Raw genomic sequence first — 27,015 nt, forward strand, 5'->3', positions numbered from 1 at the left:
AAGTCTCTGGGATAGGAATCTATCCCTGCAGCATGTCCTATTTATATTTCTGTATCTATATATAATCTAATCAATTATATAAAACATGGTGGAGTGCCTGTTTAACAACTTTAATAAGAGCAATTCCATTTAATAATTGCTTTGTTAAATATAGTGATTGTACAGTTCAATAACTTAAATAACTGTAGGTGCAATGACATGTTTCATTATGGAAGCATTTCAGTAATAGCTCTATCAAAACAAACCATGTTATTCATAAATAGCACAGTTCATAACGTAACATGATACCCTGCAGTTGAGCTATCATGAAGTTAGTATATTTAAGTAAGAATGGTGGTACAAGGCTTATTTTGAAATAGGAACATGCTTTCTCCTGTCAGTTTTAGTATGGAACTCATTTGCTGGGAAAATTAATTGTTTCATGGTTGTGCAGTCAAAAAATTAATACACACACACATATATATATATATATATATATATATATGCATATATATATATATATATATATATATATATATATATATATATATATATATATATATATATATATATATATATATATTTATAGGCAATGCCTCCACATGTGGAGGCAAAATTTGTCTGTATATTTTAGCAGCAGTAAAATATCTTTTTAAGTTTCATTACAAAATGCATTGTGTTCGCTGGCCATCAGTAGTTGTACTAACAGTAAGAAACCATGATTAGTAAACTATAATGCAATAATGAATCGCAGTCCGTCATTAGGAATAATTGGGCAAGTTGATGAATGTGTTAGTCAGGAAGGAAGAAGGAATGCCATAAATGGGCAGTTGGCCATAATGATAGCTTCCCATTTTTTTCTGCAGCCATGTAGCATTCACAAGCTGAATCCTGGTCCATTGCACTAAACTAATATCTTATAGCACTGTAAGCTGTGCAACATGTTTTCATATAACTCTGTACTTATACTGATGTGAACATTGTATATTTCAGCATTAATAATGTACACATTCTTGTAAATGCATCTATTGATACTAATCGTGTGTGTGCGTGTGTGTGTGTGTGTGTGTGTGTGTGTGTGTGTGTGTGTGTGTGTGTGTGTGTGTGTGTGTGAGTTTGTAGACAAAAAGACAGATAAATGAACAGACTGCTAGATAGATAGATAGGCAGACAGATAGATATATAGATAGATGGGTAACTTCATCATCCTAGTGAATGTCTAGGTATCTAATGCTACCTCTTTATATTCACATTGATAATTGAGAAAACACATTATATGTAAGCTAATGGAATACGTCATTTTGAAGACATGATGAGCAATACAATTGCACTGATATGTGACCTCTGCCTAGTACAGCTGGAACGATATTAACTGTTGTTCATTTTCTAATTTTGCATATAGCCGTAATGTTCATATTTCTGTAAATATTTCAACAACCATGCAACACAGACAGAATTATAGTATATGAGTAGCTTCAGCAATTTCTGGCAAACTGTAAATTGTTTACAAAATGTAAAAAATATAAATTATTTAATGGGTTTACTGTGACTTACAAACTGTATTTTAACACATGAAATGTAGTGAATGTCATTTCAGTAAACTGATGTTGTGCTGAAGAATTTATTTATGTTTCTTTAGTAATGCAGCTTTAGAGGTTTGAACATTTGCTTGTAGTCTGTATTTATAACTTCATTTTATCAAAAAAATTATTAGACGTTTTGTTTTGGTGTTTGCGCAATTGCTCTGACTTTTTCTGTCTCAAGGTTAAGGCCCTTTGATGTTAGAATATGACCTGTCAGTTTTAGACTTGTCACTCTTAACTTACATTTCTTCTTACTTAACTTGGAATTATGATGTCACAATCTATTCACAGCTGTATCAGTATTTATTTTTCTTTTTGTTATGGTCTTCTTGTATCATACACTGCACTAGCAGATCATAAGTTATCCTTCAATTAACTTTACAACAGTTGATTGGAATACTTCTGGCACACATGAAATACCAATCAAAAGTATGTGGAATTTGTGCCATCCTAAAGGGAGCTTTAAATTTACAGTTTTCTGCTTTCTTTGTATAATGTTATCTGTTAGGAATCGGTAGTGTATATTTAATACTGAAAATAATTTAGCATTTGGCATAACTGAGACTATTTACAAAGCTGTAAGCAGTTGGTAATACCATTTTAAACAATGTATTCTGATCTTTCACTTAAATGTAAATAAAATGTTTATCATTATAATAGTGACCATTGTTTTCTTCCACTTCAGCCCATTCAATTTGCTCAAATTGCTTCTTAATGACTCCTAAGCTTTACACTGACTTTAATTTCCGACCTGTTCTACTTCTAAAAATAGCACACTTCATGTTGAACCTCCCCCCAAGTATATAGCCATCTAAAGTAGAAAAAAGCAGTGTAATCCTTCCTATATATTTAGAATAGTGTCAAGTATGGTGTCACTGCTCCCCATTAATAAGATATAGCAATAAATGCAGGTTGTACTTTAAATAAGATGTTCCTTCTTGACAAGCAGAATTAACTTTCTCTGTAAAGGCCCTGAATGTGTTAAACTCTATGTTTTGCATCCAGAATACATCTTTCATAGGAAGCACAACATTTGTCTCTCTTACCTTGCCAAAGTGCTGTTTCACTGATTGATTTTGTAATATCTCTATAGCCTGGGTGTGGGGTTCAGCTCTGCTCCAGCCTGGCTCCTCTCAGGCTCCACTTCGCTCCCTTACTGTACCTCCATTTCCCAACCAACCACACTTCATTAATGCACACACACACACACACACACACACACAGATATATATATATATATATATATATATATATATATATATATATATATATATATATATATATATATATATATATATTTATATATATCCTCCCACTCTCACTGTGCACCCAATCCACTTCAACTAACCATCAACCACTGCACTACCATCGCACCAAACTTCCTCCAAACAAAATCCTCACCCTCTTGTACAAACATTATACCTTCCACCTTTCAACACACATTACTAGAATATAATTTAACCCACCACACTATCACTGTCATCAAGCATAAACAGTCTTCATCACAGTACTAATCTCCTCACACTTGTTATAGTATAATTCTTTCTTCCATACACTGTCCAACTACAATCAATGATATACTGTATGTTGAACTACTTACAATGACTATTCTGTCAGTTCATCCATCACAAGCTTTTATACATCCACCTACTCACGCAACTCACCAACTGCTTACAACTCACTCATATATTTAAATATAATTTTTCCTCATATTATCTGAACTCTGCCCACACTCACTAGTGCATTCATACAAACACATAAAATATAACTGCAATAAATCCCACTCAATACAAATGAATGCAATCAAATACAAATATGAAACTATTACACGAACCACAAACTGCAAAAATAAATCCAGAAGCACAAAGGCAATCAAGCGGACAACCGGATAGAATAAAATAAATAAGAATTTATTGGTGAGAGCTTTCGGCTGCGAACTCCAGCCTTCATCAGACAATTTTTAAACTCAAAATACATTCCTTTTATAGCATCCACATAATCAACAATTAACCAATTCAATTTAATTAATTAACTAATTAGATACTAGTAAAAAACTGCCAAAATACTGCTGAATTACAGCTTACACCTATCAAAATACACTAGTATGACATTTCATTTGGCAGTACTGAAATGTATATACTTGATAGTAATAAAATATATATACTTGATGTTTTTATTGCACATGCCTCTAATAATATATATATATATATATATATATATATATATATATATATATATATATATATATATATATATATATATATATATATATATATATATATATATACTAAATATATATATATATATATAAATATGTGCACTTAATATATATGTGAATAAATATATAAAATCAACTATTTTATACAACCAACTATTTGAAACAAACAACCATCATCTATTAATAGCTTTTAACTTTAAAATACTGGTGAGAGAAATAGAATCATTTAGACCTGGGAACTGGGTGGCATTTAAATATACCTGCCACCAATATTCTTTTGATTCTAATGTAATTTTCCAAGGCCCTCTTCTGGAGATGGAACTACTTGTTCCAATACTATAAATTGAAACTTATATGAAGGGTATTGTGCTATATGCCTATACAAAGCATTATTTGATGATTGTCTATTAATATCGTAAATATGTTCATATATACGTTGTTTTAATTTACGTTCAGCTTTTCCTATATAATAGGCTGAACATTGTAGACATATTGCAGCATACACCACCCCAGAAGTATTACAATTATATTTTCCTTTCATTTTTATCAGGGTGCCATTAATAAATGTTCAATTTCCAAAATATAAGAACAATAATTGCACATATTACATTTTCTCGTTGCACCCTTAATGATGGTTGCTGTATTAGAACAAGTGTTACACCAATCCTTAAGATTTTTATCTCTTTTATAAATAATAGATGGTTGTACACCTAAAAGACTAACCAATATCATGTCTCTCTTAATAAAAATCCAATTTTTATCACCAAATTTGTAATATACTCTGAATCCTGTGTAAAAGTAGTAATAAATGCTATACTGCTTTTACTGTTTTGACCTGTATTAACCAAACTAGAATCAAAATCATTTTTCTCCACTAATGACAATTGTTGCTCTACATCTTGTTGCTCTAATTGTTGTATATCAGAACAGTTTAAATTTCCTAACAATGGCTTATAGAACCCATTTTTTCTCTTATTTAAAACTTCAGCAAATATAGCATCAACAAATTGCTTAGGATATTCCCTGTTTAAAAACATTTATAATAAAATAACATTCTTCAACAAATTCATCAAAATGCGTAACCATATGTGCTGCTTGAACCAGCTGCCCTTTTATGACTGCCTTTTTAATATGCTGAGGATGATTACTACAAAAATGCAAAAATTTATTAGAATAAGTTTTTTTACGAAAAATATTAGCTTTAAAATGATTATGTATTACATCTTTCAATAAAGAAATATCTAAATATGAGATATTATATATTCCTATCTCATTGGTAAAAATCAAAAATTCAGTAGTGGTATTTATATATGACATGAATTCATCTATTAGTTCCATAGGGCCATTCCAAATAAAAAACAAATCATCCAAAAATCGACTATATAAGTCTATGTGTTGCATAAATACTGAAGAAAATAAATACCTATGCTCCCAAACTGCCATAATTACATTGGCATATAATGTACCTATAGGGGAGCCCATCGCTACACCTTTGATTTGTTTGAAATAATGGCCATCATGATAGATGTAATTACTTGTCAAAACCATCTCTATTAAATCTACCAGTGCATTTAATTCATCCTGAGGTATGGGAACTATTTCTGAAAAAAAGTCAGCAAACCAAGTTAAACCTAACTGCTGTGGTATACAGGTGAACAAATCCTTTACATCAACTGTAATGAACACAATACGTTGCACATTATTGATGCTTAGATTATTCACCTTAGTGAGAAAATCCCAGGAATCACGACAAATATACTTTAAACTTTTCATTTTGTCTTTTAATCTCATATCAATATATTTTGCTATAAAGTAAGTTTTTGAACCACCAGCATCTACTATAGGTCGCAACGGAGGATTTTGTAAATCCTTATGCAATTTTGGTGCACCGAAAATGATGGGAATCCTGGGATTTTTCACTTGCATATATCTGTAAGCTTCAATAGTTAGTTGCCCCTGCCATAACATATCCTCCAGAAGGTAATCAATTCTAGCATAAGAAATGTTAATTTCATTCACAGAAACTTCAATATATGCATCATCATATAATATATTTGATAACTGTTGGTTATAATCAAAGGCATTCATTAAGACCAAACCACCCCCCTTATCAGGTTGCATAATACAGACATCACCATGTGTTTTTAAATCATTTAATGTCTCGTATTGAGTCTTTGTCAAATTATATTGCCATTGAGCTTTATAATGCTGCAGATGATATTCTTAAATCAAGCTCACAAATTTCTTCAAATAACTTGATTTTCGGATGTAGGGGGGGTTTGTTAAACTAGGTATATGCATAGGATTGTTCACTGTATTTGATGCTTGTTGGTGTATAGTCACTAAATTCATCTTCCTCATGAAAAATTTCAATTCAGTAATTAAATCTGTAATTTGTGCCCTTCTTGTTGGTACAAATGTTAAACCTTTACTGAAGATATTTGCATGCTCAGTAGTTAGGGCAACTTGACTGTAATTATAAATATGATAACACCTGTCATATTTGAAATTAACTGATAATTATTTTCACCAGGAAAATTATCCAAACTTACTTCTACTAGTTGTAATTGTTCCGTGAACCCATCCTTTGTCTCCTCCATGTACACGTGTTGTTGACCCTCGGTTTGTAACCTTCTTTGTTGCGGCGACATTCCGACCGATGAAGACTGCCTTTCTCTAAAGGGCACTGCTGCTGAGTGTTAATATTTTCATTATTTTGCATTGGGACGCCATTAATTTCCACAGTAGAAGATGTTACATTTGTTTCATCATTACGCCACTGTCCTCGCGATGGTTTAGGATAGGCTTGGCCTTTGGAATAATCCATTCTATCTCTTACTAATTTACGGGTTTTCCGTTCAGCCACAATTTTACTATATTGCTCTATTTGAGTGAATACTTCAGAATACTGATTCTGACAGGCAGTAAATGCTGTCTGCCGCTTTATTTTTGTATCAAGAGCTTGAATTTTAATATTTAATTAATCCATTTGCATTACATTGTTTGACCAATACTTGTAAAAACTCACACCCCTGCCGGTCAAACAACTGTAAAAGTTCCTTATGTAATGCACTATTGTCCTTTAGACTGTAGGATATTTCCAATATCTCAGGCCTTTTGGAACTTGCTGTCTCTTGACACATTCATTGAAATAAGCATTTTCATGCACTAGTTTACGATATTGCCATACTGTATCATAAATTCATCCACCATTGTTGAAAAATTTGGTGTGGGATTATTTCTCTCCATTACATTACTTTGCACTTGATTTAACCATTGATAAAGTTGCATTCCATTATCAGCAATATCATTGTTATATGCATTATCCCGTACTTGTAACTGCAATTGGCCTGGAGGTATACTGTCCACACTATTAGTGCTATCCAGTCTATTATTTCTGAAATCAGGTAATCTTATTGAATTGTTACCAGAAAGCTGCTGAATCAGTTGCGTAAGACTTATTACCGATTGTTGTAATGTGTCAAATTCAGCTCTTGTAACCACCGTTTCCACATCTTGCGTGCTGCCAGAAGCCATACCAAACTATTACATGAACCACAAACTACAAAAATAAATCCAGAAGCACAAAGGCAATCAAGCGGACAACCGGATAGAATAAAATAAATAAGAATTTATTGGTGAGCGCTTTCGGCTGTGAAATACAAATATGGCCAACCATTATAATCAGATTTGATGGGCAACACCAAGGTGGTGGTGCCACATAAGTTACATTCAAAAACTCCCTAGAAATAATTAAAAATCACCTCAAACTCACACAGTTCCAAAACACTGAAGTCCTAGCCACCTCATTAAAAATCAACAAGACCAGATCCATTTGTATTATAGGACTCTACATTCCCCCATTTAATAATGCAGCTGCATATCCTGTGTTGGATAAATAGCAAGAAAGGTCAGGAAATCATAATAATGGGAGATACGAACACTGACTAGAAACAATATGACAAACCTTCACCAGTATAAATTTAATTTGGCTTCTCATAACTGTATTGCAATGGATAGTACATTGGACTTCTAGTATAATGATAAAAGCCATTTAAAGATCATGAGTTCAAGCTTCACCAGAGTCGAATTTGAGAGACATCATGGAGCTCTCAGAATGTGTCCCAGGCTGGTATGAGCAAACACTGAGTAGTATTCTACCTTCCCAAGGATTATGTCACAATATGAAAAGAGGATTACTGACTTCAATGTTGTTGTTTTTGTTTGCCTTTCAGCTTTTCCCGGTTAGGGGTCGCCACAGCGGAACTCCGGTCCGCTAATGATTGGCAGTTGTTTTTTATGGTGTCGAGTTGCCAGCCCGATGCCCAACCTTCAGTGAAGGCACAGCCATTCAACGCATGTCTTTTGAACGTCCACTCAACCGCGGGGAGGACATGCAGACTCCACACAGAAGGCACTCCCAACCCAAGCTGAGAATCGAACGTGAGAACCTCTTGGATTACTGACTAAATAATTAAGTTAATTTTTGGTGTCATTCTAAGGGGGATGCAATGTTTGTCAGCATGGAAGGGGATGGTCAAAAGACTATGCTGCTTTGCCAGAGATGGTCTTCACCTCACCCCTCTAGGCTTTTGAATATTAACTATAACATTGTCCTCACCCCACAGAGTCTTTTTAGCCAATGCCAAACTGAAAATATTTCTGACATAGCAAATCAAAACCAAGAAAATCTAAAGGCATTACTGCTCAATGCAATAGTCTAAACAAGAAACTCCACACCCTACAAGCTCTCCTCATCCAACAGAATGCTGACATCTGTGCAGTCACTGAGACATGGTTTAAAGCTGTGGAAAACACTCCAACAGTGCAAGGCTATTATGCCTTCCACACATCTAGACCGGCCACTACACAGGCGGGGACTAAAGGTGGCGGTGTTTTGATTTACATCAAAAATAAATATACCACAAGGATGAATAAACACTGAATGCACTTGAGATTCACCATGTTCAAATCACTATAGGTGAAATCCTACACCATTTCCTTGCAAGCTATAGGCCCTCTCTATGACCCAGGAAACCCATAAGATGTATGTAAGTTTACTGGAAACATTCATTGTTCAACCCAGTAGCATATTCATGGGTGACACTAAATACCCCACTATTAACTGGAAATCATATATAGCACAAAGCATGCAAATATAGCGATTCCTATATTTTGTAAACATAAACTCCCTGGACCAGATTGCAAATACACCAACCAGGGACACAAATATACTGTATCTGTTCCTCACTAATATGGGAGACTACGGCAAAGCCCCTAGTGTAATGTCCTCTCTGGTAAAGTCAGACAACAAAACAGTCTCATTTGCAGTGAAAAATAAAACTTGGAACCACAGCTAACCCTAGAATGTTCCAAACTACTCTAAGGCTGACTTCCTACTAAGTGATAACCTAGCAAAACTGTAAGCCCCCCTAAATCCTGAGAACACTGCTGCCTATGAGGAACTGTTCACAGAACCATATCCATCCATACATACATACAGAAACCATATATAAGCATGTTAATAACTGTATAGAGCTTGTTGCACCCACCAGTAATAAGTATAGAATTAACTCAAAAAACAGGCCACCATGGTGGAATCATAACATCAACAGGCTATACAGTAGAAGGAAGAAAATCATGGCAAAAATTAGAAGGTGTAGAAAAAGTACTCTCATCAAACTAATTCTCATCAAACTAAGCAAACAACTCAGAGGACAAATAAAGTCTATCAAAGCCCAATTTAAGGTAAATTTTGTTGGATAGATCAAGGAAAACAACAAGGCAGTCTTTAGCTATATCCACAACCTTGTTGGTAATACACAATTGTGTGCAGTGTTCATTGTTAATGGAGCCACTTATACTGAGCCAGAAAATACAGCAAAGCTTCTGGCAAACAAATTCAGCTCTAACTTTATCACTCTCTACTCCCTCGCCCTCCCCTCAGGAAATACCATCACATATAACTCCACCTACTATCACTAGGGAACAGGTCATCAAGCCTCTCTTTCAGGCCAAGAACATTGCAACAGTGAGACCAAACAATATTCCAGGCTACCTTATAAATAGCATGAAACATGACCTATCAGACCTGCTGGAATCACTATTTAATCATAGCTTCCTAACAGGCTTCATAGTCTTGAATGGAGAACAGCAACTGTCATCCCTCTGCACAAAGATGGGCTATCTACAGATCCTGAAAACTAAAGATCCATGTCTCATTAGTCTCATATGGAAAGCCATGAAAAGACTTATCATGAAAATGATTAACAATGACATAGGAAACCTCCAGATACTGGACCCAACTCAGTTTGGCTTTATCAATGGCATGTCATGCCTATTGAACTTGGACTTCTTTGAGAAGATCACCAAACAATGGATGAGGATAAAAAGGTTAACACTCCCTATGTTGAACTGGCCAAGGCATTTGACACAATGCCCAACTTGGGCATTGCTGATAAACTCAGGGGATTCAGTATAAACTCTTTATGTCAACCAAAGGAGAGCTAGCTGGCTCACAGATGGGACCCAAGAAGTTAAAACTGGGGAGTCCACCTCTTCAAAGAGACTAATCACAAATAGAGCCCCTCACAAATCACTCCTGGTACAGCTCCTTTTTGGCATCTACTTCTCTGACATCAAGGTCAATGTCAAGGGTCTCCGGCTGACCAAAAATGCAGACAATTGTAAATTAGGACTACTCATAAACTCACCAAGTGTCACTAATGTTCTCCAAGAAGGACTGATACAGACAAATAACTTGTGCCAGAAACATAGACTAAAACTAAATGCCAAGAAATGCATAACAGTATCCTTTGGGAAGTGGAACTATTCCAAAGATAACCTCTCTCTAGTAAGCCGACACCTTGGCTACATTTCAAGCACCCACAAACCCAGTGAAAACCATAGCATATGTTGAGCTATTTACAAAATCCCCGTACAGCCATACTGATAGTGTGAATTGTGCCCACTCACACTATCAGTGTGAGTGGGCACAACTCGCACTATCAGTGTGAGAGTGAGTTGTGCCCACTCATATTAAGAATAAGACAAAGTCAAAAGACAAGCCACCCTGGTGGACTCACAATATCAATCAGTTATACAGCAAAAGAAAAACATATTGGCCAAGCATAGTAGGAACAAATCCTAACATACTAGACCTCCCCCGACCAATCTAAACAGGCAGCTAACAGGGTTAATTAATACTTCAAAGGCTGAATTTGAAAAAAAAAAAATAGGTTGTCAGGCAAAGGGCAACCACAAAGCTTTCTACAACTATGTCCATAACCTCATGGAAAATATGTAACAATGCACAGAACTTATTGTAAATGGCACCACCCACACTGAACCAGAGGCCATTGTCAATCTTTTAGCTGACAGGTTCAGTTTACATTTCTTCTCTCACACCCCCCCCCCCCGATAATAGAAAGGAAATACAGCACACCACAATCTCCCTAACCATCACAACAGAACAGGTCTTCAATGCACTTTTCAAGGCCAAAAGCACTGCATTAATCGGCCCTAATAACATCCTGGAATGCTTATTACATAACATGAACCATGACCTTTCAGGTCCACTTGAATCACTTTTGAACTAGAGCCTAAAGTCATGTTTTTTTCCCCAAACAATAGAAAGTGGCTACAGTCATTCCCCTGCACAAAGAAGGTCCAGCCACTGATCTGGGTAAATACTGCCCCATAAGTCTTACCAGCCTCATATGTAAGATCATGGAAGAAATCATCATGGACATGATAAATAAGGACACAGGCAACCTGCAAACACTGGACCCATCACAGTTCAGCTTTGTTGGAAGAAGTTTATGACTATTATACCTTGTGGACTTCTTTGAGGGAGTCACCAAATGAATATATGAGAAGAAGACTGTATTTCCCCCTTACCTCAACCTGGCCAAGGCTTTTGATACAATACAAATCTTCCAACATAAAAGATCTGTCAACAAGCAAACTGAAGTTCATGCTACTTAGCGCTAGGAGCCTTAACCTGAACATGCACTCCCTGGAGGCTCTCCTTACACTGGAAGATGCTGATATCTGTGTGGTCATGGAAACTTGGTTCAGGGCTGTGGACAACACCCTTGTCTTACCAGGCTATACCTCATTCCACACTTTCTGACCCCAGAATGAGGTTGGAAAGACTAAAGGTGGTGGAGTCTCTATCTTCATTAAGGACAGGCACACCTCCAGCCTGGTTTGCCAACATGATGCACTGAAATTACTCCAGGTGCAACTGACAGTTGGCAAGACACCCATCCAAGTTATAACCAGCTATAGACCCACCTCCATGACTCAGGGCACCCAGTCCTCCTACCTGGACCTACATGACTTCATTAAGGTACCCTCCTAACGCCCTAATCTTTGGTGACTTCAACTACCCCACCATAGACTGGGTGAACTATTCCTGCACTAATGCACTCACCCAACAATTCCTTATACTTCAACAGTTCTAATGCAGTAGACCAGCTTGTCTCATCCTCCACAAGAGGAGATAACATTCTAGACTTGGTTCTCATCAACATGGGCAACTGCTGAACCACTCCCATAGTATGTTCTTCCCTGATGAGATCAGATGATCGGTCTGTCTCATTCAAAGTGTCTATCCCACCCAACCCTTCCCTCCAGCTGTAACTAGGATAAAAAACTGCTTCACACCACCACCCTCCTCAGAGGATGCAGACAAATATGCTGAACAATACACCAATGAAGTATACAAGCACCTGTACAACTTCATGGACTCTACCAAACCCAACAGAACTAAAACCTGCTCCTCAAGAAAGCACAAACCTTTCTGGTGGACCTCTGTCAACAGGCTTTACAACAAAAGGAAGAAACTGTTGCCCAATGGTAAAAAGGAACAAATTCAAAATTGGAAAAAACTCCCTTGTCAGCCTCAACAAGCAAATTAGATCACTAGTGAAAACCCCTAAAGCCAATTATGAGTTGAAACTAGCCTGCAAAACAAAGAGAAAACAGAATTCCTTCTTCAGTTACATCAGGAACCTCCATGGCAAAGCCCAGGTTTGTTCCAAATTAGTACTTAATGATACCACTTACACTGATCCTGTTGACTTAGCCAACCTGCTAGCCAATAGGTTCAGTGCAAACTTCATCCCCCTATCTCCCCCAAAGGCCCATTTGACATCACCAATACTTGTCCCACACCTCACATCTCTGTAGATCAAGTACTAAAGGCCCTATCCAAGGCAAAGAACACAGCTTACATGGGACCTGTTAGTATCCCAGGCTGTATTCTGCACCATCTCCAGCAAGAACTAGCTTTGCCATTGAGCACCCTATTCAACCACTGCCAGATTACAGGCTTCATTCTAACAGAGTGGAGAGCTGCCATTGTCATCCCCTGGTATAAAGGTGGTGCCACTACTTATCCGGGAAACTATTGCCCAGTTAGCTTGACAAGTCTGATCTGTAAAGCCATGAAGTGTATTATTATGGATCTCATAAACAAGGACATAGGCAATCTCCAAGCACTTGACCCCATCCAATTTGGATTTGTCAGGGAAAGATCTTGCCTATTGAACCTGGTTGACTTCTTTGAGATTGTCACCAAGACCCTGGATGAGGAAAAGTCAATACATACAGCTTACTTTGACTTGGCCAAGGCCTTTGACACAATCCCCCACTCAGGATTCATCAAAAAGCTAACACAACTTGGCATAAATCCCTATCTAGTCAGGTTGGTGGCAAACTGGCTCAATAATAGGACCCACAAGGTTAAAACAGGTGCCACCACCTCTGACAGCAGACCTGTCGCTATACGTTTTCCCCAGGAATCTGTCCTGGGAACCCTACTGTTTGGCATCTACTTCTCAGACGTCCAGGCAAAAATACCTCACAAAGAAAATCCATGGCCTCCAACATCTGTCCTATGTGCAGGGCCGGCCTTAGCTGAAACAGCGCCCTAGGCGAAGTACTGCTGTGGCGCCCCTTAAGCCCCACCCAAACCATACTCAAGGGACAACAAAAGCCACACCAGTTTTCAATGTTTAAATGTATGAAAAATCGGTCATACCGCAACAGACACCTTGTAGTGTATTTAAGACTGCAACTGAGAAATTTATCATTAGAAAACAAGTGAGTTAAATATAGCATTTTACCAAAATCATAAGTTAAAATCCCCACAAATACTCCTTAAAAAAAGCTGCACCAGCAATGCTTATGTTGCAATCAAATATACTTTAACATTCTATTGATCTGTATTAAAAAATCAAGTACATCGCAAAATCAAAGCAGAATCTGTTCGTTGCACATTATATGACTACTGCTGTTAGGCTATACCCAGCCATCGTTTTCATTTCAGCATATTTTAAACATATAAATATATATATATACAATATATATATATATATATATATATATATATATATATTCAGCAGCTAACTAAGGATTAAATAGTAAAAGTGAAAATTCACACTAAAGAAACAAACTCAGAAAATGTATCACTAGAAAACAAGTACAAGTGCATTACCCAACACAAAACAGCAAAAAAATAAGCAAGAGTTAAATATAGCATTTTGACAAAATCAGAAGATAAAACCACCACAAATACTCCTTCAAAAGCTGCACTAGTCTAGCAATGCTTATGTTGCTGTCAAATATGCTTTAACATTCTATTGATCATTCTATAACTGCCTTGAGTCTGTACAATGCATACCTGAAACTGCTCACCTTATTTGTGGACCCCAGTTATTGCATATTTCTTCCTTATTGTGAAAGCACATTAGATATTTGATTAACGTTATAACATTTTTTTTCTCTCTCTCTCTCTGCACCCTTTGCCATAAGGCTAACATGTTGGCCCTTTCTACTTTCAGACTGCCTGCCACTTTGCAGTCATCTGCCAAGGCTGTCACAGGTCCATTTCTAGGCTTAATGTTGATAACACCCTCATGCTCTGAACACTTTATTTGAAATCTGTAGAAGAAAGCCTTTATGATTCTATCACATGTACAAATGAATTAGGCATGATTTTAGAGAAAGCAAACAGCAGTGAAACACAGCAATGTTGAATGATATGTGTGTTTGTACTTACTTATATTTATGTGAAAGAAACAGCATTTTAACAGCGGGACAGAAATATGTGGAAATGGCTATGGTTCCAGCCATGATAATGCTGAATTATAGTCACATGATCTACTGGACGTTGTTAGTAATGAAGAAATCACAGGAAGTAGAAAACAGGGTTCTGAGAGACCATAGGTTTAAAACAAAGTAGTGTGATAACACATATCTGAACTGCAGCTAACTCAGGAAAATAAAGTTTGAAATTTGGTCTGCCTGATGCTGTTCATCTGATTTACCTGTCTGTCACTGTATAATCAGAGAAGCACAAGTATTCCTTCTTCCAGAAATTAGGTGCATCAACTGCTCATTTAGAGTTTTAATCTGGGAAGTATCAAATGGCAAGAAATAGCACTAGTTTAACAATCAAAGTGAAGTACAAGGCAATGGCAGGTTATATGCATATTTATTAGAATCTCTCTGATTTGAGGTGTTTTTTTTTCAAATCTTTTTAGATTCAATTTTTTTTCTCTTAACATTGCATATGTACTACTGCAGATGTTGCATCAATTAAACCAGTATTTTAAAAGTTAAGATAAAACAAGTCATACATTTAGCAATAGCAGATCTGGTGGTGTGGTGGCGTGTAGCATTGTGTGTTTGATAGTAAGGCGCCTGTCTGGTCGGATTCTCAGCTAAAATCAACTAATGACAATTTTAGCTAAATTTAAGAATATAACAAGTAAGATCCTTATGTCTCTAAAAAACTACAACCAGCAGCAAGTTCAAAAAAATAATTCTAGGTTTTAAGTCACTTTTAAACATTCAAATCTAGATTCCTTAAATAAAGGAATCTAAAGACTAAACATTATCAATGCAGTTCAAAACATAATTAATGCTTATATACTCAGTATTTAAAGGGCTACAAATTCCTATTTGATAATAAGCCCTTACATTGAAACATTGCACATAAATCACAACATGTCACAAAAAATATATTTTGATAACATAATAAACATATAGACCATGTGCAATATCATCATAAATTGAATTAAAAAATAAAAAATGAAAATAAAAAATAAAAAATAAATAGTAAAATGAAATACAATTATATAAAGTGTTAGTTTAATGAAAATATAATAATACCTAAATATCTTCCATCAACAAATTATTAAGGGACTTGTATGGTGATCAGAGCAACTGGTCAAAACAATTACTATGTGTAAATAGGTCATTTCTTTAAAATGTACACCTACATAGTTATACACACATCTCCATTGATACCACATATATATATATATATATATATATATATATATATATATCGTTACATGTGTGTACCACCTTTATTCCAACATATTTAAACCAGGTTTAAATAAAAATTATCCATCTTTGTTCCATTTGATCAAGTTTTTGATGCCATCCTTTATCTATAACCGCAAACCGAAAGATGGCTGAAGGATGCTCAATGGTATGTTTAAATAATGCATTAGCAACACGTTTATTTTTGATTGCACTTAAATGTTCCCCTATTCTAAATTTGACAGGTCTGGACGTTTGTCCAACATAAAACGCAGAGCAGCTACATGTAACCAGATATACCACCCAATCTGTGCTACAATTTGCAAAAACCCTTATTTCAAAAATTCGTGATGTATTTTTACTGGAAAATTCTTTGGTTTGTTGCAAATGCTGACATGCAGCACAATGCCCACAAGGAAGCAAATAGCACTAGTTTAAGGATACTGTTTAATAACTAAATTATTTGGATCAAACGATGATTTCTGATATTAACTAGATAATTTAGAGGAATGCTGACATAATAAACAACTTCAGCTTCAGCAAATCAAAGTGAAGTACAAGGCAATGGCAGGTTATATGCATATGGGTTACTTGAAAGTTTGAGCAATTAAAATACCTGCTGAAGAGTTTGAAAGTGAACTTTCTCAATGTTTTGATGCAGGAGATAAAGGTACAGTGGGGACTGTAGAATTTGTATTTTCCTACTGTACATAATAAACCTACAGAAAAAAACTTTTGTTTTATTAGAATCTCTCTGATTTGAGGTGTTTTGCTTTCAAATCTTTTAGATTCAATTTTTTTTCTGTCTTAACATACAAACTTTTTATAGTTCGAACATTGCATATGTACTACTGCAGATGTTGCATCAATTAAACCAGTATTTTAAAAGTTAAGATAAAACAAGTCATACATTTAGCAATAGCAAAACAATGATGACAATTTCAGCTAAATTTAAGAATATAACAAGTAAGATCCTTATGTCTCTAAAAAACTACAACCGGCAGCAAGTTCAAAAAAATAATTTTAAGTTTTAAGTCACTTTTAGGCAGCAAATAACCAGCAAACTAATAAACAAAATAAAGTTAGCCAATCACCACTTCAAGTCGTATAAAGCCTGAGCACTACCCATTGTACTGAAAGCGGTTACTTCAGAAGCCCACACCAAACATTAATGAGGATAATTCAAACATTAAAAATACTAATTCAAACATTAAAAATACTAATTCAAACATTAAAAATGCTAATGAAATACAAAGGTCATGAAAATGGTAAATATAGTAACTTTGTCGTGTTACCATACTTCTCAACATCTTAGCACAAGGAATCTGGACAGACGGTCAGAAATAGGGACAGATTTTACATTTTTCTGCTAAAATAACAGATTATGTGTTGGTATATATTTGCCGGATATAAAATCTGAAACTCAAATGGTGTCATTATTTAGTGACTTTAGTCCTCAGTGATTTGCCAGAAAACACAAACCATATGAGGAACAGACCCAAAATAGGCAGAAATCTGGATATTACATGACAATCTGGGCAATTAAGAGTTATGTGTGCTACCAGTTAAGAGTTATCTTGTTAAAGAAAGACATTATTTATTTTCAGTTTGATGACCGGGGAGGTCCACTGGGCTCAAGGAGCCCATTTTCAGTGGAGGCTGGGGAGAAAAGCTCCACAAAAACAGACATAGTAACAAACACTTAATAAAAATGTAGTAAAATGAAATTTCTGGGTATTGGGCACATCTTTGTTACGTTTTCTTGTTAGTTTGTTGTTAAACCTGTTTTATTCATCAGAATATGTTTGTGATGCTATATAACAACTTTTGTTTTGGGGATCTGCACCCCAATTGTGTGTGTGTGTTTAAGGTGGACAATTCATTTTGTGTCTTGCACGCTATGCTATCATTAGAAGACTTACTTTATAAGCAGGGTGCGATCCCAGCTAACGATTAACTGTTTCTCTCCCTAACAGCAGTGTGTAGCTGGTATTATGAAATGTTACGATCTCTTCAAGCCAAAACCCACCAGACTCAATTTCTAACCAGAACAAACGTACAAACCCCAGCTTTGGTACTAGCTGTGAAGTAGAGTCACTGTAAGGTTTGAATACTACATACGCATGCTGCTGAGGTCCTATTACCACAAAGCCTGATTAAGCATCACTGATTGGATGCTTTTACATAATGCTGGACAACAGCAGCCACTACTAGGAGACTCAATCAAACAATGTACTATACTGTGTGCTCATGTATGCTACTATGTACAAACAGGCATCGGGCACAACTTAAAAGTGAAAAAAGTTTAGCTTTTAACTTTGGTTTGTTTTGCGATTTTATGCCTCTATGAGGGGCCTGTATGGCCCCCCCTAGGGGCGTTGCCTAGTTTCCCCCCTACCTTGCCTATGTGTACAGGCTCAAATCACTATCACTCTATTCAGTATCATACAGATTGCTCAGAGGTGATCTGTGTTTCATCTACAAAGCAATATTGGACCCTGCCCTACTAGAGATGCTCCATATCCATAAATCTAATTCCTTGCACATTATCTACTCGATAGGCCTAAATCTAATATGCAACATCAACAAAACCTACTGGAGAGACAGGTTTGTCTCCCAGAGACAACCCTGCCTCTGGAATAGACTTCCCATATATGTCAAACAGAGCATCTCGCTGACCTTCTTCAAGAGCAACCTTGATGAGTGAATGGGAAACCACAAATTTGTCCCAGGGGTTCCATCTTTGTCCCTCATTGACAGGGGCAACAGATGCTGACTGAGGGTTCTCTAGGATAAACTGTTGGCTAGACTTGTAAGGGCCCCAGGGCCAATAGCCTAGTAACCTCCTATGATCCTATGATCCTATACCCCACTCAGCCCTTAAAGACAAGCTCACTAAATTAGGTATAAACCCTTTTTTTACTCACTGGATAGCCAACTGACTCACTAATAGAACCCAGGAGGTCAAAATAGGTGAGGCCACCTCCACTAAGAGGCCAGTCACTAGTGGAGTCCCCCAGGGCTCACTATTGCGCCCATTCCTTTTTGGAATCTATTTCTCTGAAGTGGAAGCAAACACTGAAGGTTTATGGCTGACTAAGTTTGCACATGATTTCAAGCTGGGAGTTATCATCGACTCCCCTGCAGACACTAGTATTCTTCAAGAATGCTTAACTCTGACTAACAAATGGTGTCAAAGCCATGGTCTTAAATCAATGCTAAGAAATTCATAATTGTACCCTTTGGGAAGTCAACCATCCTGGCTAATTACCATGTTGATAAGATGCCCCTAAGAGTTGACCCAGTGGTCAGGGATTTGGGTTCACATGTAGACAGTAGTCTTACCTTCAACCATCATGTGGCCACAGTGGTGAGGAAATACTCTAATGTTGCATAACCTATAAGTAAGGGCATGGCATCTAGGTCCAAAGAATTCATTATCTCACTGTACTTTGCCCTTATCAAACCAATCATTGAGTACAATGCTCCCTTCAGTATGTACATGACCAGGCATATGCAGCAACTAGAGCAACATCAGAGATCCCTTACAAAAAGAATGCAAGGCATAACAAACCTGCCTTATACAAAGTGCCTTAAAGCCCTTTCCCTCTACTCAGTCTCCTATAGATTGCTGAGGGGTGATCTATGCCTGGCTTATAAGGTATCTGCAAACCCCACACTTATGAATTTCCTGCATATTCATAAGTCAAATAGTACAAGAAATACAAGGTCTAGGAATCTGAATTTTGCCTGTGACTTAAACACAACATGCTGGAGACACAGATATGTATCCAAAAGACTGCCCCTTCTATGGAACAGGGTTCCCATCCATGTGAAGCTGAGTTCTTCTATTACCCAATTTAAGCACAGCCTAGACCAGTGGATGGGGAATAGGAAATTTAAACCATGCCTGGCACCCGTGTCCCTTATTGGCAGAATTAACTAATAAATGCCTGTCCCCAATGTCCTATTTGGATACAGGACATTATTATTCTTTCAGGAAAACTTGGCTTAGAAAGACACCCCCCACCCTCATTGTTCATTAGCCTAGAAACTATGAAACTATGAATCCAAGTCATCTACCCCTGGTAAGTATCATATTGAAAACACATCCTTAAGAGTTGATCCATTACTCATTGGCTTGGCAACACATGTAGACAGCAATATAGGCTTTGATAATCACATGTCTACAGTAGTGAGGAAATGATTCTATGTTCTTCACCAAATTATAAACAAGGGGTATGGCATCCAGACCCAAGGAGGTCATTGTTCCACTGTATTCTGCATTCATCTGACCTATCAATGAGTACAATGCACCCTTTGGTATGCATCTAATGAGGCATATCCAACAATTGGAAGGCCCACAGAGCCTCCTCACTAAAAGAATACAGGGTATAAGTGTCATGTCCTGTGCAGACTGCCTCAAAGCCCTATCCCTGTATTCTGTCTCCTACCGGCTGTTGAGGGAAGATCTATGCTTGGCATACAAGGCATTGTAGGACCCCCACCCTGATGGACCTCCTGCATAACCACCAAACAAACAGCACAGAATTACCCATTCTAAAAATTAAAACCTTCCCTGTGATATAAATAGGAAATGCTGGACAGACAGGAATGTATCCCAGAGACTACCTCTTCTCTGGAACAGGCTGCCCATCCACAGGAAAGAGTTCCTCACTAACCCAATTCAAGTGTAACTTGAACAACTGGATGGGGAACAGGAAATTCATTCCTGGTTTGACACCTATGTCTCTAATGGACACAGGCAGCCTGTAAATGTTTCATCTCCCAGGCCCCTGCTTCTAAATGTTTCATCTATCAAGCCCCTGCTTACACTTACCAAGGGTAACAGAACTTGTCAGAGATCTGGGATGCATGGCTAGATTTAAAAAGCACCCAGCTGTCATTAGCACACCTATGAACCTCTGAATCTATGATAAACCACACCACCCGGGTACACAAAAAAAAAAAAAAAAAACAAAGAGAGAAACAACAATTGACTGGATTCTCACAAATAAACCAAATGCCATAACCTCCAGCGGCACTGTTCCACACACTATTAGCAACCACTTCCCACCTTATATAATAAAACACAGACAATATATTCCTAGACAAGTGTTCTACAAACAAGTTCACAACAAAAAACAATTCAACATAGAACAATTTAACTTAATCCTGTCTCAATAAAACTGAACCTACCAAAAGCTCTACCCCTAGAGAAAGCAGTCACTCACGTTAACTTGACATTTTGAAAGGTGCAAAATGAACATGCACCCCTCATTAACAAAGCAAGTCAGGTGAAACCCAACCTCATAGTTAACATACAAAACCAAAGATATAATGACTAAGGCAGACCATGCCTGGAAAAAATGGGACAAATGGTCCAAAACCAAAAATCAGAGTCATACAGGAATGTAAAACCCTACAAAACCTAAGCTGCAAACAACCAACAACAAAAAATTCTATTTCTCAGGCCTTCAAAACTCATATGAAAACAATTCTACTTTCTTCTGGCCTTCCATTAAAAAAACTATTATACCCACAGCAAACTTCCACTCCCTTTTCAACTATCAATAAGGACTCAAGACAGTATTCCAACACAGTTTAACCACCACTTTATTAACTCAGTTCTAGCAATCAGGAAATATAACTCTAACCAATCATACATCATTCCAAAACCCCATAATAATGCACAGCAGTTCATGCCCACACCTGTCCCTACTGCAGCAATAAAAAAAATTACTAAAATTAAAGCTGACAGCCCTGGTAGCTGATGACAAACCAACAGAATACCTAAGAATTGCAGCTGTATACATAGCATTACACATCTCCATCCTAATCAACAGAACTATACATGAACTCTATGTCCCAGCAATCTGGAAAAAAGCATTTACAATCCCCATCCATAAACGCGGTAACTTAACAGGCCTAACTGCTGACCTATAGCAATCACGTCATGCCTATCCAAAATTCAGGAAAGATGTATACAATCCCAACTAATCAAATTCCTCAGTGACCATAGCTTACTTTCTCCCACACAGCATGGCTTATGGCCAAATCACAGTATCACAACTGCCCTCCTCAGCTTTACCAACACCGTTAATCAACACAGAAACAATGGAGACATAGTCATATCTATTTTTCCTGACCTGTCAAAAATTATTGATATGGTATCACATCAGAAACTATTGTATCAACTAGAATCTCTTGGTCTAAACAAATCAGCTCTAACCTGATTTCATAGTTATTTATCGGATGGATAACACACAGTAAAGTGGAAGCAAGATCTTTCAACTTTCCTACCAATTACAGTCAGGGTTCCCCAAGGTTCAATACTCGGGTTTTTCTTTTTTAACATAGTTAGCAACAAACTACATACTGTATCTCAACAAGCAACCCTTATTCAGTATGCAGATGATGGAAAATTCATCTACTCTGCACAATCACAGCACACCCTACACAATATCACTCGGCAGGCTTTCCTACTTATAGAATCCTGGCTCACCAATGCAGACTTACTGCTCAACCTTAAAAAGACAAAACTAATGCTCTTTGTCCCTAAACGTCTTATAGAACAAAAACACAAATTCTACATCATGTCACCCAACAACACAAAGACTGAATGCATAACACAAATGAAGCTACTCATAGTTTGAATACATACCACAAATAAAGTTACTCAGATTCCTACTTGACAACAAACAAATATGAGCTACACCTGCTCCTACACATCAAAAAGACTCACTGGAAACTGTTTCCTCACAGAGTCTGCAAGAGAAATCCATAACAACTCCATATCTACTTCCATTCCTTCTATAAGTATCCCCATCTTAATAAATCTCTATGCCATACTTAAAACTAAGCTTGGCAAAATACAATAAAACAGCTAAATTTGCAGCAAATACTTCACTAAATACCCACCACTGTGTAGCCCTTAAAAATTTACACTGGCTAAAACTCCACTTCTACCTTACATACTCACAACTCAAGATAGTCCACAACTTAATTAATTTCCCTGAAAAATGCACATCATTGAAAAATATGCTCCAACCATAGTTCACTTCTAGACTATTATGATCAAGTAACAAATCTCTCCTCTCCATGTCAAAAACAAACAACTCATCTGGGGTACTCCCACCAAGTCACCAAAAATTGAAACTATAACCCAATGCAAATAAAACAGACAGACAAGTTACCGCTAAAACAATATTTAAGCAAAACTTGCTGCTGCTCATCTTCTGGTTAAAATATTTTTTTTTTGGCTATACCTGCTACCTTTTTTCCAAATACTTGCTTTTTTTCTTATTTTCTTTCATTTCTCCATTTGGCCAGAAAGACCACAAGGAATAACTGTTTTCATAAATTATATCAATTACAGGCTCTAGGTAACAAGACTCAATCTCTTCTTCTCTCTAATTAGATCAATCACTATCTCACTGCCCCGTCACACCTTTGTCACTCTCTTTCCTCTTCTGTTTAAAGCTAATAATCCTTATAACAGTCCAAGTAGCCCCAACCACTCTCACTTTTCTAATTACTTTACTTTTCAGTCTTAAATGTAGCACATTTTTATAGGTACTCTCCTGCTAATGTCATACTATATTTCATTATCAACCACCTTCTTCCTTTCTAATATTTCCATTGTTAAGCTGTCTCTTCTTTTCATTATTTTAATTGCTATAAATTACAGTAATATTACATTAATTTTTGCAGTGTTATATCTCTCTTTGCTATATACTAGCCAGTGTCTCTTTCTAATGAATGTTCAATATTGTATGCACCTATACAGGCTATGTATATGCTCTGTTTCTAAATTATGTTTATATAAGCTATTGTAAAGCCCTTTCTCTGACGTATGTATACCTACCAATGTTTTGCATTCCTTCTGATATCATGTAACTGTATTTTATGTATATTTCAAACTGGTGCTAAATGTGAAGCTTTTCTCCATGGGCCTCCACTGAAAAAGGGTTTTATCCCAGTCAGATTTTCCCAGTAAACAAAGATAGATAAATATATACCTGCCATATTATAAGGTGTTATTTGTGTACATTGTTCTCATGGCAAGCATAAGACTGCAAAAAAAATCAACACAGACATGAAGGATACCACTCTCATAGCTCTGAAAAGTAATTGCAATGTTTTGTGAGTGTGTGACTACTGCTATACATATGCATGTTTTGTTTCAGGCTATGAATTCAATTAAACATTTGTAGCTTCTCCCAATGCAAATGATCCAAAATATTGCAATTATTTTCACACTTTATTTTTCAATTTGACCAAGAAAATCATACTTTGTTCTTTATATTCATATCAGGAACTTCTGTGGCAATGTTTCCATGTCATGGTCAGAACATGCTAACAATACATTCACAACTCTCTTTTTGTTGCCATCTACCTCTGTGGTATACAGATATCATAAGACAAAACATTGTAATCTGCACCTGTGTCCAGATTAAAATCAACAGTTACCTATTTTCAGCATTTATTGCCAACACTCTGACATGCACTCTTAATTCACTACCTCAGAGGTATTTTCAGATTTCCTTTTAACAAACTTTTTTACTTTAATAATGCAGACAGCTCATTTTCACTTCTTTGTTCAGCAACATACATATTCTTTTGAGCAGATATATCTATCTTTTGTATGTAGTTGCAGAATGTTCTATCACAGATTCTACATTTTTCATAAAAATCAGGATAGTTCTTCCTCTCGTGCTTATAGCCATACCTAATATAAAAGGCTTGAATTTCCATTAAAGTTTTTTCTTGCACCTGTCACTATTATAATATCTTTTCCTACTACTTAAATAAGGTATTTTCACTTTGTTTCAAATTTTTGCTTTTTTATTTGACTAATATTAAATTTGTAGACATAAATTTCCTTTACTATTTCTTTTAATTGTGTATTAGACATTTCACTTACTGCACCCAGACCCACAGTAATTTCTCTCAATAGCCTGTCTTTTTTGTTTTCGTTATTTCTTATTGAAACTATTATGTGCCTATTTAATGTTAGCACAATATTACATCGTGCCAATCACCAAATTTGTCATGCCTGTCTCAGTAAAATAAACATGTATATTTTCTTTAGGATATTGTGCCTTTGTAAAGAACAAATGCAAATAAATGACACACACTTTCTAAGCTTACAATAATTATTGAATGCCCCACTTATCATTGGTACGTTGTCATTCTTTGCTTCAGGAAAAGTAAAACAGTTTAACAAAAAGCTGTTATCCAGAAACATGCAGACATTTGGCATACAGTACCTTTATAGGCTTTTAGCTAATCCCTTGTAAAGATAAGTAATTTGAATTTCTAGAGCCTTTTCTTTCAGTTTTCTCCTAAATTTCCTAGGAATGATAAGACTCCTGGATGCTGTGGATGAAACATGTTTCCGTTTTTAATTATACAACTGTACTTTTAAAGATATAACCTGCTGTAGGCATTTCATCACTTCTACAGATATAGTTATTCTGCAGTTGTATTTCATCACCTCAGCCCATGCAATATCAGTGAATTTGCCAGGATGGCAAGCAGGTAACAAAGATACTCTAGATGTACTCTAACATTTATGAAATGTTTGTTTTGCCTGAAACCTCTAATAAATTGCAAACCATGGGCCATGCAGCTTCCTGTAACTGATTCATTAGCATTTAAAGCTCTTTACTTCATATTTTACATCCATTACTGATTTTCAAGCACAAATATCATTTCACATTAGTAAGTGCCTTAAAGCTACTAAGTTTCACCAAACTCAGACATGGACAATTTGTAAACCCCCTAGACTAGCCATTTACACCTTTGCATGTCTTCGTACACCAGTGCCCAGAATGTATGTTTTTCAGACTATTGTCTTGCACCAAAAGCATTTCAATAACATAAACTTCACAAAAATCTCCCTCCTGCTCCTCTTTAAGAAAGGCTTTTGACATTATAGAGCCAACATTTTACACCATCATACATCCAGGGCATAGTCAGATAGGCAATCTTTCCATGTTTGCACCTTAGACTTTTTTAACTATTTTTTTATTTTTTTTTTTATTTTTATACCCCCTGTGCCAGAGATTGCTTCTAAAATGGGCAGAATATAATTGTAACAAAATACAATAACATTAATTTACCTTTTGCCCGTGAAAGAAAAAACATATTTTAGTTTTTTTTACATTAACCCATGCTAGTAATGACACCTTCATAAGCCTCTATTTTTGAGGATGAAATAAATGATTTTTGTGGTGCTTTGGTGTGTGTGTGGGGGGGGGGGGTCAGACTTTTTTCTAATACTTGTTACCAGAATTTAACACTATGTGATTTTGTGTACATTAGATTTTTGCATTCATTTTATAATTCTTTGCCCTGTGGCTATCAATTGGTCTCTGTGCTCTTATTAAAGCAGAAACCCTTGAGGACTGGATTCCTGACTCTAATCCACCCCCCAAAAATGCTGAAAAACAAATATTTTAATGCTTTACTCTATAGCAGTCCATTGCCCTCCATACTTCCAGTAGGAGTCATAGAAGTACAAACTCCTGAGGATTGGGATCTCATACTCCAATCACCCCAAATAACTGGTGAAAATGTGTTTCGTAGGGGCCTGTACATCCCTAAACTTCCAGGTTGGTGGCACAGCACGAAGCATCAGAGACTATCCATGTGCAACTAGCAGTGGGTAAAACTGCCTTCCAGTTTATAGCCTGCTGCAGACCACCCTCCCAAACCCAGGAACCCCACTCAGCCTTCCTGAGAACACTGGAAAATATGAAGGTCTCTCCAAACACCATTATATTGGGTGACTTCAACTACCCAAACATAGACTGGGAGCATTACTCTAGCTCCAACACCCTAGCCCAAAGGTTCCTAGAATTTATAAACTCAAATGCTATGGAACAACTT

The sequence above is a fragment of the Protopterus annectens genome, chromosome 2.part2 (assembly GCF_019279795.1).
Source record: "Protopterus annectens isolate FY-2018-M chromosome 2.part2, PAN1.0, whole genome shotgun sequence".
NCBI lineage: Eukaryota > Metazoa > Chordata > Ceratodontiformes > Protopteridae > Protopterus > Protopterus annectens.